This window comes from Conger conger, chromosome 19 (assembly GCF_963514075.1).
Source record: "Conger conger chromosome 19, fConCon1.1, whole genome shotgun sequence".
In the NCBI taxonomy this organism is placed as follows: domain Eukaryota; kingdom Metazoa; phylum Chordata; class Actinopteri; order Anguilliformes; family Congridae; genus Conger; species Conger conger.
Window position 1 is genome coordinate 12,643,535 of NC_083778.1, and position 12,875 is coordinate 12,656,409.

A 12,875-nucleotide genomic window follows, 5' to 3' on the forward strand; every position below is an offset into this window, starting at 1 on the left:
CAAACTCGAAGTGAGGCACGATTACAAGAGATGTTGGAAAATAATAAGCAATAAGACGTGTATTGTATAGTCCTGCTTAGAAACACTGCAGGGAAATTTCCCACAACCACTACGGAGTCACCAGATACTTTTCTGTTGCGCTATCAAAGCCATCCACGGGCGGGGAAGGTTTTAATCTTGTCAATAAGGAGCCTGAAGCGTGTCGCAGCAGAGAAGAGCTCGAGGTACAAGCCTATTTTTCCTGGCTCCCGCTCCAAAGCAACAACTGGAAAAACTCATTTCCCAGCCAAAACGCAAACGAGACCGAAACCAGTATCAGAGCGTTCACCAGCCGACCCCAGCGGCAAACGCAGTCTCGTGAAGTGTCTGTTACGAGGACCCGGACGGTAACCGCGACGCTGTCGCCCGGGGCGGAGCCTAGCTGGAGATTTACGAGGGAGAGAGGTCAGGACGTCGGAGGGAACCTTCCGGAAATGGCCGACCCGGTCAACCTGGCCAAGGCAACGCATGAAGAAAAAAATTAATCATTCTCGCTTTATAAGTAGAAGTCAAAGGCCAAGTGTTGATTGAATCCCAATGGTAACTAGGGCGGCCTGTAGCGTAGTGGTTAAGGTAAATGACTGGGACACACAAGGTTGGTGGTTCTAATCCCGGGGGAGCCACAATAAGATCTGCACAGCCGTTGAGAAAGGCACTTACCCCTGCATTGCTCCAGGGGAGGATTGTCTCCTGCTTAGTCTAATCAACTGTACGTCGCTCTGGATAAGAGCGTCTGCCAAAATGCCACTAATGTAATGTAACTGATATGAGAAATAATCCCACTATTCTTTCACAGATTCGCAAGCGATTTTATTGGCTGCAGTCGGCCCTTCCATGAATTAGGACAGCAGAAGGACCAGCCATCGGACCATTAATCTTCCTCTAGCCGACGCGCTTCAATCAATCAAACAAGCCAGAGCACGGCAAATAAACACAACACACGTAAGTTAACATCGTAACATAACAAGCGGGTATTTCACACAAAAACACACAAAAACAAAACTACGGCGCGTTGTTGTTTCTCATCTGGGCTACAGTCAGAGCAAGTCGTCTCCCCCAGGCCACGGCTGAGAGAGCTGCCTGGGGACGCTTGAGTGTATCTGTGCGCTTATAGAGACGGGTAAAGCTCTGCACTTTCCACCAAACACACCCGAGGTTTCCGTAGCAGCTGCTGAACAGACAGCGGGGGAGGTCCGTTATGGTCCCGCTGACTTCCAAAGGTCACCTCGTTTGTACGGGAGATTTCCTCCAGATGCCAGAATGTCCGCCGCTCCTGGCTTCTGGGGCCATATTCCGGAAACTTCTGAGCGACTTGAGTGTGTTGCGTATGATTTTCTGCAACTCCATGAAGTAAAAAATGCGGGTTGGGAGACTTTTTAGTGGGCCTGAGTAACATGGGTGTGTTGCTCATCGTGTCTTGTAACTGCATGTAGGAAAAAGCATAAATATTTCTGTTAAATGGACATACGGTTGCGCTGAAACTTAAAAAGACGAATGGGCATTAAAGGTATGATATGTAAGATTTCTGTGTTAAAACATTGTTACAGGACCATTGTAAATCACTTCCTATCAATGAAAAAGGCTCACTGACATGCTGGCTCACCCTCTGCCTGTGTTTATTATAGTCCTTAAATTCGGGTTTCAAAATATACAGTTTACGCTCCAACACGCTGTACCAAAACATTGTACAGTTGTACAATACAGTAATTCAAGCTCATTGGTTGAAAATTGCCGCAGCCAATGGTGTGGGGACATTGAAAACCAGGGGGAGGGATAAACAGTGTTGCTCTTGACCGTGAGGAGTCCGAAATGACCCATTATACCTAAGTCCAAAGTTAAGACATGATTTCAGAGTTAGGAAGTTTCCAGAATGCCGCCCCTGGACCACAGAAATAAATAAGGTGCGGGCGGGAAATTCAGTCATTGATTGTTCACAGTACAGGAAAAAAAGCTCAATGAAAACAAACAAAAGAAACGGCAAGACAGCCTATTGTTTGGTGAAAATCCCCTTTAAGGGGGGTATTACACACACTTGGCTCCGTACAGACTGTGATGCACGGGCGACTTTTTGCAAACAAATTCTCGACAGGGGCTGTCGGGAACTTTAACTTTCTTGGGAGTGATGGAGGCCACGCTCCTGGAACGCACGAAAATAAATAAAGTCTTCACACGTTCTGCTGATGTCAGCACGGAGGCTTCAGGCCGGGAATACCCGTCGCTGAAGTCCGCTGAAGTTCCCTCCTGTGCGACGCACTTAGGCGCTGAACCGCCGAACCACCAAACTGCTGACAAACAGCCGCTCCGTCCATCATTGCTCATCGCCGGCCCAAAGCGTTAGACAAGGCGAGGAACTTACGGCGCAAAAAGACCGGAGGTTCTCGCAGACACACAAAAAAAACAAAACTTCCCGCAGCCAAATAAAACAGATACGGCGAGTGTGGAAATTCGGGCTGAACCTCGCGACATAGGAAGGCCCTGTTTATAATGCGGCAACGGTGATTTACGGCTGTTTTCTCAGCCCCGTCACGTGCAGGGGCTCCGATCAGCAGCCCGGGGAAGGTCGTGAACCTCTTCAGCAGCCCGTCTGTTACGCAACGAGCACACGGCCGGGGGCCGCTGAGTGGTTTATCCTGCTTAGGCGCTGTTTCAGTGTGTGGATGGGGCCTACAGTCTGGTATCTGTTCATGCGCTGTTTCAGTGTGTGGATGGGGCCTACAGTCTGGTATCTGTTCAGGTGCTGTGTCAGTGTGTGGATGGGGCCTACAGTCTGGTATCTGTTCATGCGCTGTTTCAGTGTGTGGATGGGGCCTACAGTCTGGTATCTGTTCAGGCGCTGTGTCAGTGTGTGGATGGGGCCTACAGTCTGGTATCTGTTCAGGTGCTGTTTCAGTGTGTGGATGGGGCCTACAGTCTGGTATCTGTTCAGGCGCTGTTTCAACATGTGAATGGGCCCCATGGCCCGGTATCTGTTAATGCTCTGTTCTAGTGTGTAGATGGGCCCCATGGTCTGGTATCTGTTAAGGCGCTGTTTCAGTGTATGGATGGGGACTACAGTCTGGTATCTGTTAAGGCGCTGTTTCAGTGTATGGATGGGGCCTACAGTCTGGTATCTGTTAAGGCTCTGTTTCAGTGTACGGATGGGGACTACTGTTTGGTATCTGTTAATGCTCTGTTCTAGTGTGTGGATGGGCCCCATGGTCTGGTATCTGTTAAGGCGCTGTTTCAGTGTATGGATGGGGACTACAGTCTGGTATCTGTTAAGGCGCTGTTTCAGTGTATGGATGGGGACTACAGTCTGGTACCTGTTAAGGCTCTGTTTCAGTGTACGGATGGGGTCTACTGTTTGGTATCTGTTAATGCTCTGTTCTAGTGTGTGGATGGGCCCCATGGTCTGGTATCTGTTAAGGCGCTGTTTCAGTGTATGAATGGGGACTACAGCTCTGTTTCAGTGTACAGATGGGGCCTACTGTCTGGTATCTGTGTAGGTGCTGTTTCAGTGTGTGAACGGTGCCTACAGTCTGGTATCTGTGTAGGTGCTGTTTCAGTGTGTGAATGGGGCCTACAGTCTGGTATCTGTTCAGGCGCTGTTTCAGTGTGTGGATGGGGCCTACAGTCTGGTATCTGTTAAGGCGCTGTTTCAGTGTACGGATGGGGACTACTATTTGGTATCTGTTAATGCTCTGTTCTAGTGTGTGGATGGGCCCCATGGTCTGGTATCTGTGAATGCTCTGTTCTAGTGTGTGGATGGGCCCCATGGTCTGGTATCGGTTAAGGCGCTGTTTCAGTGTATGGTACGCAAGCGATACAGGTCGCGTGAGCAGAGACAGCGGCTGGCAGCCGCGCGGTAGAGCAGAGGTGGACGATCGCCGCCATTTTGTTCCCGTCAGCCGGGTGGCTGGAACAATATCTAAGATCCATTACTCAATGTCCCAGGAAGGGACATTTTTTTAAATTAATAGATTTTCACACTTCACATGTAATTAAACTCGGGTGACAGAAAGGCACTATTTGTTCGTAATCTGTATTTTTTACAATGTGTGGGCATAACCATGCAAAATAAAAGGGGGGGGGGGGTTCTTGGGTCAAACCAAGTGCAGATATTGAAGAGGTGGAATGTTTGACACCAATATCCTCATTTCCCTATTCCTAATCCAAAAATAACATGCAATATTAAAGCACACAATAGTTTTATTATTCTGTGGGTATAAGTGCAGAAAAAGCATTCTGTAAAAGTATTTTCGTGTGAGTGGGGGGTCTACTGTTTGGTATCTGTTAATGCTCTGTTCTAGTGTGTGGATGGGCCCCATGGTCTGATATCTGTTAAGGCGCTGTTTCAGTGTATGGATGGGGACTACAGCTCTGTTTCAGTGTATGGATGGGGACTACTGTCTGGTATCTGTTCATGCGCTGTTTCAGCGTGTGGATGGGCCCTACAGTCTGGTATCTGTGTAGGTGCTGTTTCAGTGTGTGAATGAGGCCTACAGTCTGGTATCTGTTTAGGTGCTGTTTCAGTGTGTGAATGGGGCCTACAGTCTGGTATCTGTTTAGGTGCTGTTTCAGTGTGTGAATGGGGCCTACAGTCTGGTATCTGTTTAGGTGCTGTTTCAGTGTGTGAATGGGGCCTACAGTCTGGGATCTGTTAAGGCTCTGTCTGTGGATGGGTCCTGTGGTCTGGTCTCTGTTCCAGTGTGTGGATGGGTCCTGTGGTCTGGTCTCTGTTCCAGTGTGTGGATGGGTCCATGGGTCACAATCGACCCGGGCCTGCATTCCTGCGTAATGCAAACTGCTGAACCATGTTAGCACTACAGAGGTCTATGACTTTGCTAGGAGTTTGCCAAGCAGTAAATCACTGTCTGCACTTTTAAAGTAGGGGGGGGGGGGTGACCCAGTTAACATCAATCAGGCATTTCCAAACAGCACAGCGCAGTGTCTGCGTTACTGGGCGCAGTTACGCAAGCGATACAGGTCGCGTGAGCAGAGACAGCGGCTGGCAGCCGCGCGGTAGAGCAGAGGTGGACGATCGCCGCCATTTTGTTCCCGTCAGCCGGGTGGCTGGAACAATATCTAAGATCCATTACTCAATGTCCCAGGAAGGGACATTTTTTTAAATTAATAGATTTTCACACTTCACATGTAATTAAACTCGGGTGACAGAAAGGCACTATTTGTTCGTAATCTGTATTTTTTACAATGTGTGGGAATAACCATGCAAAATAAAAGGGGGGGGGGGGGGTTCTTGGGTCAAACCAAGTGCAGATATTGAAGAGGTGGAATGTTTGACACCAATATCCTCATTTCCCTATTCCTAATCCAAAAATAACATGCAATATTAAAGCACACAATAGTTTTATTATTCTGTGGGTATAAGTACAGAAAAGGCATTCTGTAAAAGTGTGAGTGACACAAGGCCTGTGTCTGAGACAGAGAGGGGAAGGACTCGGAGAAGAATCCACTCAGCATATAAAGCATGCAGACATGCTGAAGAGGTTTGGTTGTTCAAACAAACCAGCTTGGGCAACACACGTGATCCGAGTGACTTCACCCACAATACGATGGTTGGTGACCTTGGTGGTCCCGCGCATCTCAGAAACAGCCGCTCTCCTGGGATTTTCACACATGATGGTCTCTAGAGTTTACAGAGAATGGCGCGGCGCCATGAACATTTTGTCAATGAGAGAGCATCTTGTCAATGAGAGAGGTCAGAGTACGGGCAGACCATTTCAAATCTAATAGACAGGCCGTAAATGCTCACAGGAGTGGAGTACAGAACGCAAGATGGCGTGAAGCGGACGGGCTACAGCAGCAGAAGAGCGCACACGGTTCCACTGCTGCCGGCGAAGAACAGAACAGGGAAAACATGCTCACAGTGGACACATGACTTCCAGACCTGAACACGGGGGCAGCCTGTAGCCTAGTGGCAAAGGTGCGTGACTGGGACACGGAAGGTTTGCGGTTCAAGGCCCAGTGCGGCCACAATAAGATCCACACAGCTGTTGGGCCCTTGACTCCACATTGTCCCCTGCTTAGACTAATCAACTGTTAGTCACTGCGGTTAAAAGCTAAATAATTGAAATAACTGTACCATTTGATTGATAAACGTGGCCTGGTATGACAAATCTCAAAGGTGAGACAGGAGGGTATAAACAACATGGATCCATCCTGCCTTGTGTCAATGGTGCAGGCTGGTGGTGGTGGAATGGCATGGGGAATATCACCGTTGCACACATTAGGCCCTGAAGACCAATTGAGCATCATTTGAACACCATAGCATAGCGAGAGCTACCCTTTACGATCGAGTGGATACATCCATCCAGCAGGAGAATGCGTCACAAACCGCACATTATCTCAAGCTGGTTCCAGGAAATATGACCGCGACTTCAGCTCACTCCAACGGTCTGCACAGGACCCAGATCTCCATCCAACAGAGCGCCTTTGGCATGAGGCGGAACGGGAGGCTCGCAAGCATGAATGGAATGCACGCCCGAAAAAACCTCCAGGAACTGCGAAACGCTATCGAGTAAGCGCCGACCACAATCCCTCAGGCTGCTCCCAGCATCGCGTTGAATCCGTGCCAGGGAGACCCCAGGCTCTTCTGGATGCAATTTCCACGGCTGCGGTTCCGTCGTCCAGGAAAGAGCAACAAATATGAGCTTAAATTGCAGGCTGTCAGCTTTAATCCGGCAGCGTCTCCGTGCATACAGGGCGACCCGTGCAGAGAGGGGGGGGGGGACGGAAACAGATGCCCGGGCTGCTGGGAGAGAGCCCGGCGCGATGTGGGCGATCTCTCCGCCGATGCCCGCGGAGCCTGGGCTGCCCGGCGTCACCGGAGCCATCACGCCGTGTTTATACGACCGGGAGGCAGGGTCCTCATTTCACAAACGTTTAGGAGCGCTCCCCAATTCCACTCGGTCCCCCCCGAGCCAGGATGGGGCCCCAGGTTGCAGGGCCCGGAGGGAGGATTCCAAAATTCCCAAGGTAGGCCGGTTGGGACGACGGAAACTGAAAGATGGGGCCATAAATCCGTGCAGGAGTGGCCCCCGAATCCTCTGGCCAATGTCTCTGGAGCGCCTAATCCGCTCTGATGTCCTTCATTATTGAGGTATGCGCTGGTGGTGGGGGTCATGAGGTGGTTGGCGGTACCCACAGCCCCACTGCCCTGCACAGCTGTGCCCTGGGGTTTCTCAGCAGATGATCGGCAGGCCTGGGAACTGCCTCAGGGCGGACGGCCTGTTTTCGAGGGGATGGCGCCCCCTGCTGACGAGACTGTTGCGTGAACAGGGATATCACCACCCAGCTGAGTCTGTCAGAGCTGTGGTGGAACTGCAGCACTATCACGATGCCTCTAACCCTATAAAGAGTCGGTTGGAATTTTTTTTTTTTTATCCAGAACACCACTGCTTTCAGTCACCAGTAGTGATTGTTACATCAGCACCAGAATGTTCAGGTCAGAACACTGTCATCACAGTTGTGATCTCACTCCTGAAAGGCTTAAGGTGCTCATTGAAGGAAACTGCAATCAGTCATGCTTTTTTTGCGACAGATGGGCGGACCAACAGGCACAAAAGACCTGACGCAGACTAGCTGGGTTTCAAAATAAAAATCCCCATTGTTGTCAAACCTCCCCTCACCACCTAATTCATTAAACCACCATTTAATTACAACCAGGGTCTTTGCACTGGCAGTGTTGGAGAAGAGAGGACTGAATATTTTAATGCTTTTCGGTCATAATGTGATTGCAATGTTCTTTGTATCGTAATATGTTTGCTTGGCGTCTAGCCAGGCCTGTCAAACCAGTTTACGGAATAATTGGTCAGTGCAGCTCTTCAGGAGTGGACACAGAGAGAGGAGTCAGCTTCAGTCAGTCGGATCCCGTCAAGCCAAGATCTCTTAAGATCAGAAAAAAAAAAAAAAAAAAAATGTACATCAATAATAGTGCTAAACCTCCCACCTCAGAGATTACGCCTGCATCACAGTTCGGGTGTTTTGCTTCCACATCTGAACTAAAGCTGAGGCACATTGGAGCCATTTATGCTCATTCTGTGAGTGAAGCAAGCAAACAATACAGAAGTACTCAGACCATTATCCTGGAGCTCAGAGCTAGCAGAAGTGCCAGGTTATGGTTTGGAAATTGCACAAAGGCATGGGTGCCATTTTTTTTTGTTTTTGATAGAATTGTGAATAATGAGCGGTCCAACCTTCAAAAGGGGATTTTGTTTTTGGTTTCAATTGTGTGTCACGAGAGGGGAAACTATCCCTCTGAAGGGATATTGTATTTTCGCTTGGCGTTTTCTCGGCCGGTGAACAGTCAGGCCCAGCAGGCCGTGCAGGGGCTCTTTATACTCCACCCTTGATGTTTACACTACCCGTGATCCCAAACGTACACACAGATGATTTGTTTCAATAAGCCCAGCTTGCTCGTGTTTTTCTATATTTATCGTTGGTCTCTGTAGTGCTTGTCATGGGGTGTTTTGAGACTGGATAAATATCAGTGTCAGCTTCCTGTGGTTTTGTTTCCAGGTCAGACGGGAGGTCAAGGGGCCTGTGGGGGTTGTATTTCTGTGTAAAGTGACAGCCATGACAGTATAAGGGGTTTACAGTTGTGGTTCAGTACTGCTCACAAGAGCGACTGCTTTATTGACTGTGACAAACTGCATCGTCACACACACACACACACACACACACACACACACACACACACACACACACACACGCACGCACAAACACACACACACACACACACACACACACACACACACACGCCACTGGATGCACAAAGAAGATGCTTTTTTTTTTGACCCTGTGAGTATAGTAAGATCTGCGCCTAATTCCAGCAGTTAATTAAATCCTCCCGTGGTGGAATACGGCATGTCCTGTTTCACTCAATCCCATCTGCCTTTCACGGTCCTTTGACAAAAAACCCTTTATTATTTTCCCTCAAAATAAGGGGCCAAGGATGCATGACCGCGTTGTGCAAGCAACACGCTTTTCATTACACTCTCCCTACAGAAACCTGCATTACATACTCCCTTTTCCCTACAGAAACCTCCATTACACACTCTCTACCTCCCTACCTCCCTACAGAAACCTCCATTACACACTCCCTACAGAAACCTGCATTACACACTCCCTTTTCCCTACAGAAACCTCCATTACACACTCTCTACCTCCCTACCTCCCTACAGAAACCTCCATTACACACTCCCTACAGAAACCTAAATTACACACTCCCTTTTCCCTACAGAAACCTCCATTACACACTCCCTACTACAGAAACCTCCATTACACACTCCCTTCTCCCTACATAAACCTCCATTACACACTCCCTTCTCACAACAGAAACCTCCATTACACACTCCCTACAGAAACCTCCATTACACACTCCCTTCTCCCTACAGAAATCTGCATTATACACTCCCTTCTCCCTACAGAAACCTCCATTACACACTCCCTACAGAAACCTCCATTACACACTCCCTACAGAAACCTAAATTACACACTCCCTTCTCCCTACAGAAACCTGCATTACACACTCCCTACAGAAACCTCCATTACACACTCCCTTCTCCCTACAGAACCCTGCATTACACACTCCCTTCTCCCTACAGAAACCTGCATTACACACTCCCTACAGAAACCTCCATTACACACTCCCTTCTCCCTACAGAAACCTCCATTACACATGTTCAGGAGATAAGGCTAACGGTCAGTGCCGCCACTTAGTGCTGAGAGGATTCTCTGGCATGTCTTGGCCCAAGTATTTATCACCTTTATTTAACCAGGAAGTCCCATTGAAATACACTATCTCCTTTCCAAGAGAGACCTGGCCAAGATGGCAGCATCCAAAAATGACAATAGAATAAATGTAAAACACAATAGACAGCAATACATATATCAGATATCACATGGGGAGAGGGGAATCCATATCACAGCAGTATTTCCCCAACCGTTTCTGCAGACTAACCGAGCGTCGGCCATTTTGTCTGATTTAATCGTTCAGGTGTTGTATTTCAGTCTCACACACAAAGTAATCAGAGCAGACTAACAGCGTCCCTGTTAAACCCTTTCACCTCTCCCCTCAGGGCGACATTTAACCGTTTTCACCGAGTCAGCGAATCTGCAGTCGCGCTTCGTCATCGATTTCCCCGACACACCTGACGTGGTTGGAGGTTCCAGTCGGAGGTTCGAGTGGTGGTTTATTCAGGCCTATACTTATAAACATTTAAAAAAATAAACGACTGTGGCCAATTCTGCTGGGTTTCCAGTTTTCTAAGTTGTGCTTTCAGTTTATAAAGCGTCTGCAGTGACAATAGTGAAATAGTGAAGAAAAAAAAAAAGGGATCATAGATGTGAATACAGTGGAGCAATCCTGGTCGGCTCACATGTAAGAGCCATGTTATTATGCAAGAAACCCACAACTTAAAATGGCTCATTTAAAAACTGAACTGCAAAGCACTGGCTTCATGTCACAATAACGACTTTGATCAGACAGGGTCTTTAAAGTGGGTGATACAATTCACACACACACACACACCATATTCACCGTTAGTTCCTGCGTGGAGATTACTCAATGTATTTAGGGAAATGTATTTTCAGGATAAATCCCCTCTTGAGATGTACCATACACAACATAACATACAACACAATAAGCAAATATTATCAGACAATGGTATACAGTGACAATCAGACTACTTGTTAAAGGGACAAAAATGACCACACACACCGTAAACATAACAGTTCACAGGAGCGGTCTGTTTTAAGGTGATAAGAGCATTTTTTTATGAACCGAAATACTGTACAGATTTCAGGTTGTTCCAGTTATTCTTCTGGCCTGTTCATTCATTCATTCATAAATTATCCTAACCCGCTTATCCTGAACAGGGTCACAGGGGGGCTGGAGCCTATCCCAGCATACATTGGGCGAAAGGCAGGAATACACCCTGGACAGGTCGCCAGTCCATCACAAGGCACACACACCATTCACTCACGCACTCATACCTATGGGCAATTTAGACTCTCCAATCAGCCTAATCTGCATGTCTTTGGACTGTGGGAGGAAACCGGAGTACCTGGAGGAAACCCACGCAGACAAGGGGAGAACATGCGAACTCTGAGGGCCCGGCCGACAGGGATTCGAACCCAGGACCTCCTTGCTGTGAGGTGGCAGTGCTACCCACTGCACTATCCGTGCCGCCCTCTCTTCTGGCCTGTTGTGATGGATAATTACCACGGGGGGGGGGGGGGGGGGGGGGGGGGGGGGGGAATTATCAGCAAAGCACGGTGTGTCCTCAGCACACAGCCAGAGGCCCAAAATAGAAGCCCTAATCACCGACACAAATATGAAGCCAGATATAATAACCTTGTGAGGTTGGCTGCTCCATTTGTTTACATCTCGTCTCAGTTCCTTTTCAATATCCAGCAAGGCGCCGCCGTCTGAAATTTCAGCCTCGCCAAAACAGGAAATTCTGCACATAGAAGGGCCCCAGACTGGAATTAATGGACTCCTGAAAACAGTTTTATATTTCCTAGCTGTTAAGTACCTGAAAATGAACCGATGGAATGGCTTGTTCATCTTAGTTTGGTGCTTTGTGTTATGACTCAATCTTCTTTTAGGTAGTTTACATTGGCGTAGTAAATCTCACCCAACATCTTCACAGGGATTTTATTTCCTTATGTGACCTTTTTAAGTTCTCTGTGTAACCTGAACAAATGTGTGGTAATTCCCCTGGAATGTTTTCAAAACACCAGGAAGCAACAGAACCATCCCCAGACCTGATTACATATTTCCACACAACACGTGAGAAGAATAATGGGCAGGGGTGATGTCAGAGGACATGGGTGATGTCAAAGGGCATGGGTGATGTCAGAGTGAAAGGAGCACAGATTCACCATCGCTCAATAGCATCAAAGAGAGAGTGAGTCACAAGGCCCTGGCTGAAAGCTGCAGGTCCACACGTGGGTGACCTGCAGTAAATGGTAAATGGTAAATGGTAAATGGTTGGCATTTATATTGCGCCTTTATCCATATATATCCATATATATTGCGCTGTACAATTGATGCTTCTCATTCACCCATTCATACACACACTGACGGCGATTGGCTGCCATGCAAGGCACCGACCAGCTCGTCAGGAGCATTTGGGGGTTAGGTGTCTTGCTCAAGGACACTTCCCCCCGGGCGGGGGATCGAACCGGCAACCCTTTGACTGCCAGACGACTGCTCTTACGGACTGAGCCATGCAGTAATACATATATCATATATCACAGCTTTATTTCTGCAACTGTTTCTGCTCCAGCAGACTAACCACTGTCAGCGAGTGTTGGCCATTTTGTCTGAGTTAATCCTGGGTGTGAACGCCTCTCCGGGACCCTGCTGAGGTGTACATTCATATGGCCCAGTCCCAAAGTGTCAAAGTGGGAGCCCCTTCCGGGAATGGAGAGGACACACATCGGATGCCTGGGCCGTGGGCATATTAAGCAACCGCTACACAGAAGTGCCTGAATCCCACGCGCCAGCGATACGACCACGCTTCTGCGAGAGTATAACGGCGCTGACCTCTCCCCTGAGAGGTGACGGGACGCCGTCGACGCTGAACGGACTTACCATCGCTTACGATGCGCCTGCCGACACTTCCGCCATTCGCCCTGCGGCGGGTTGTCATCGGCGTGTCCGGATCCAGCGCGTCTGGAGCAGCTCGACAGAGGGGGCCAGGTCTCCCACAGAAGGGCTGCTCACTCAGTCACACGGGCTCCAGCACCCAGGACAGCTCCCACTCACTCTGTGTGCCTCTGCGAAGGAACGGGTTGAGAAGCGTCCCGAGTTTAACAGCGCAAGCACC

The 12,875-nt window shown here is 48.7% G+C and overlaps 1 long non-coding RNA gene across 1 annotated transcript; it reads right to left on the reverse strand.

Moving 5' to 3' along the window:
• Positions 1 to 939: 939 nt before the first annotated feature.
• On the reverse strand, positions 940 to 11,503 carry LOC133118765 (uncharacterized). Its single transcript, XR_009706430.1, has 3 exons — positions 11,396 to 11,503; positions 11,106 to 11,243; positions 940 to 1,462 (listed from the first exon to the last, which is right to left on the reverse strand). It is a non-coding gene; the product is annotated as an uncharacterized LOC133118765 (long non-coding RNA).
• Positions 11,504 to 12,875: the final 1,372 nt, after the last annotated feature.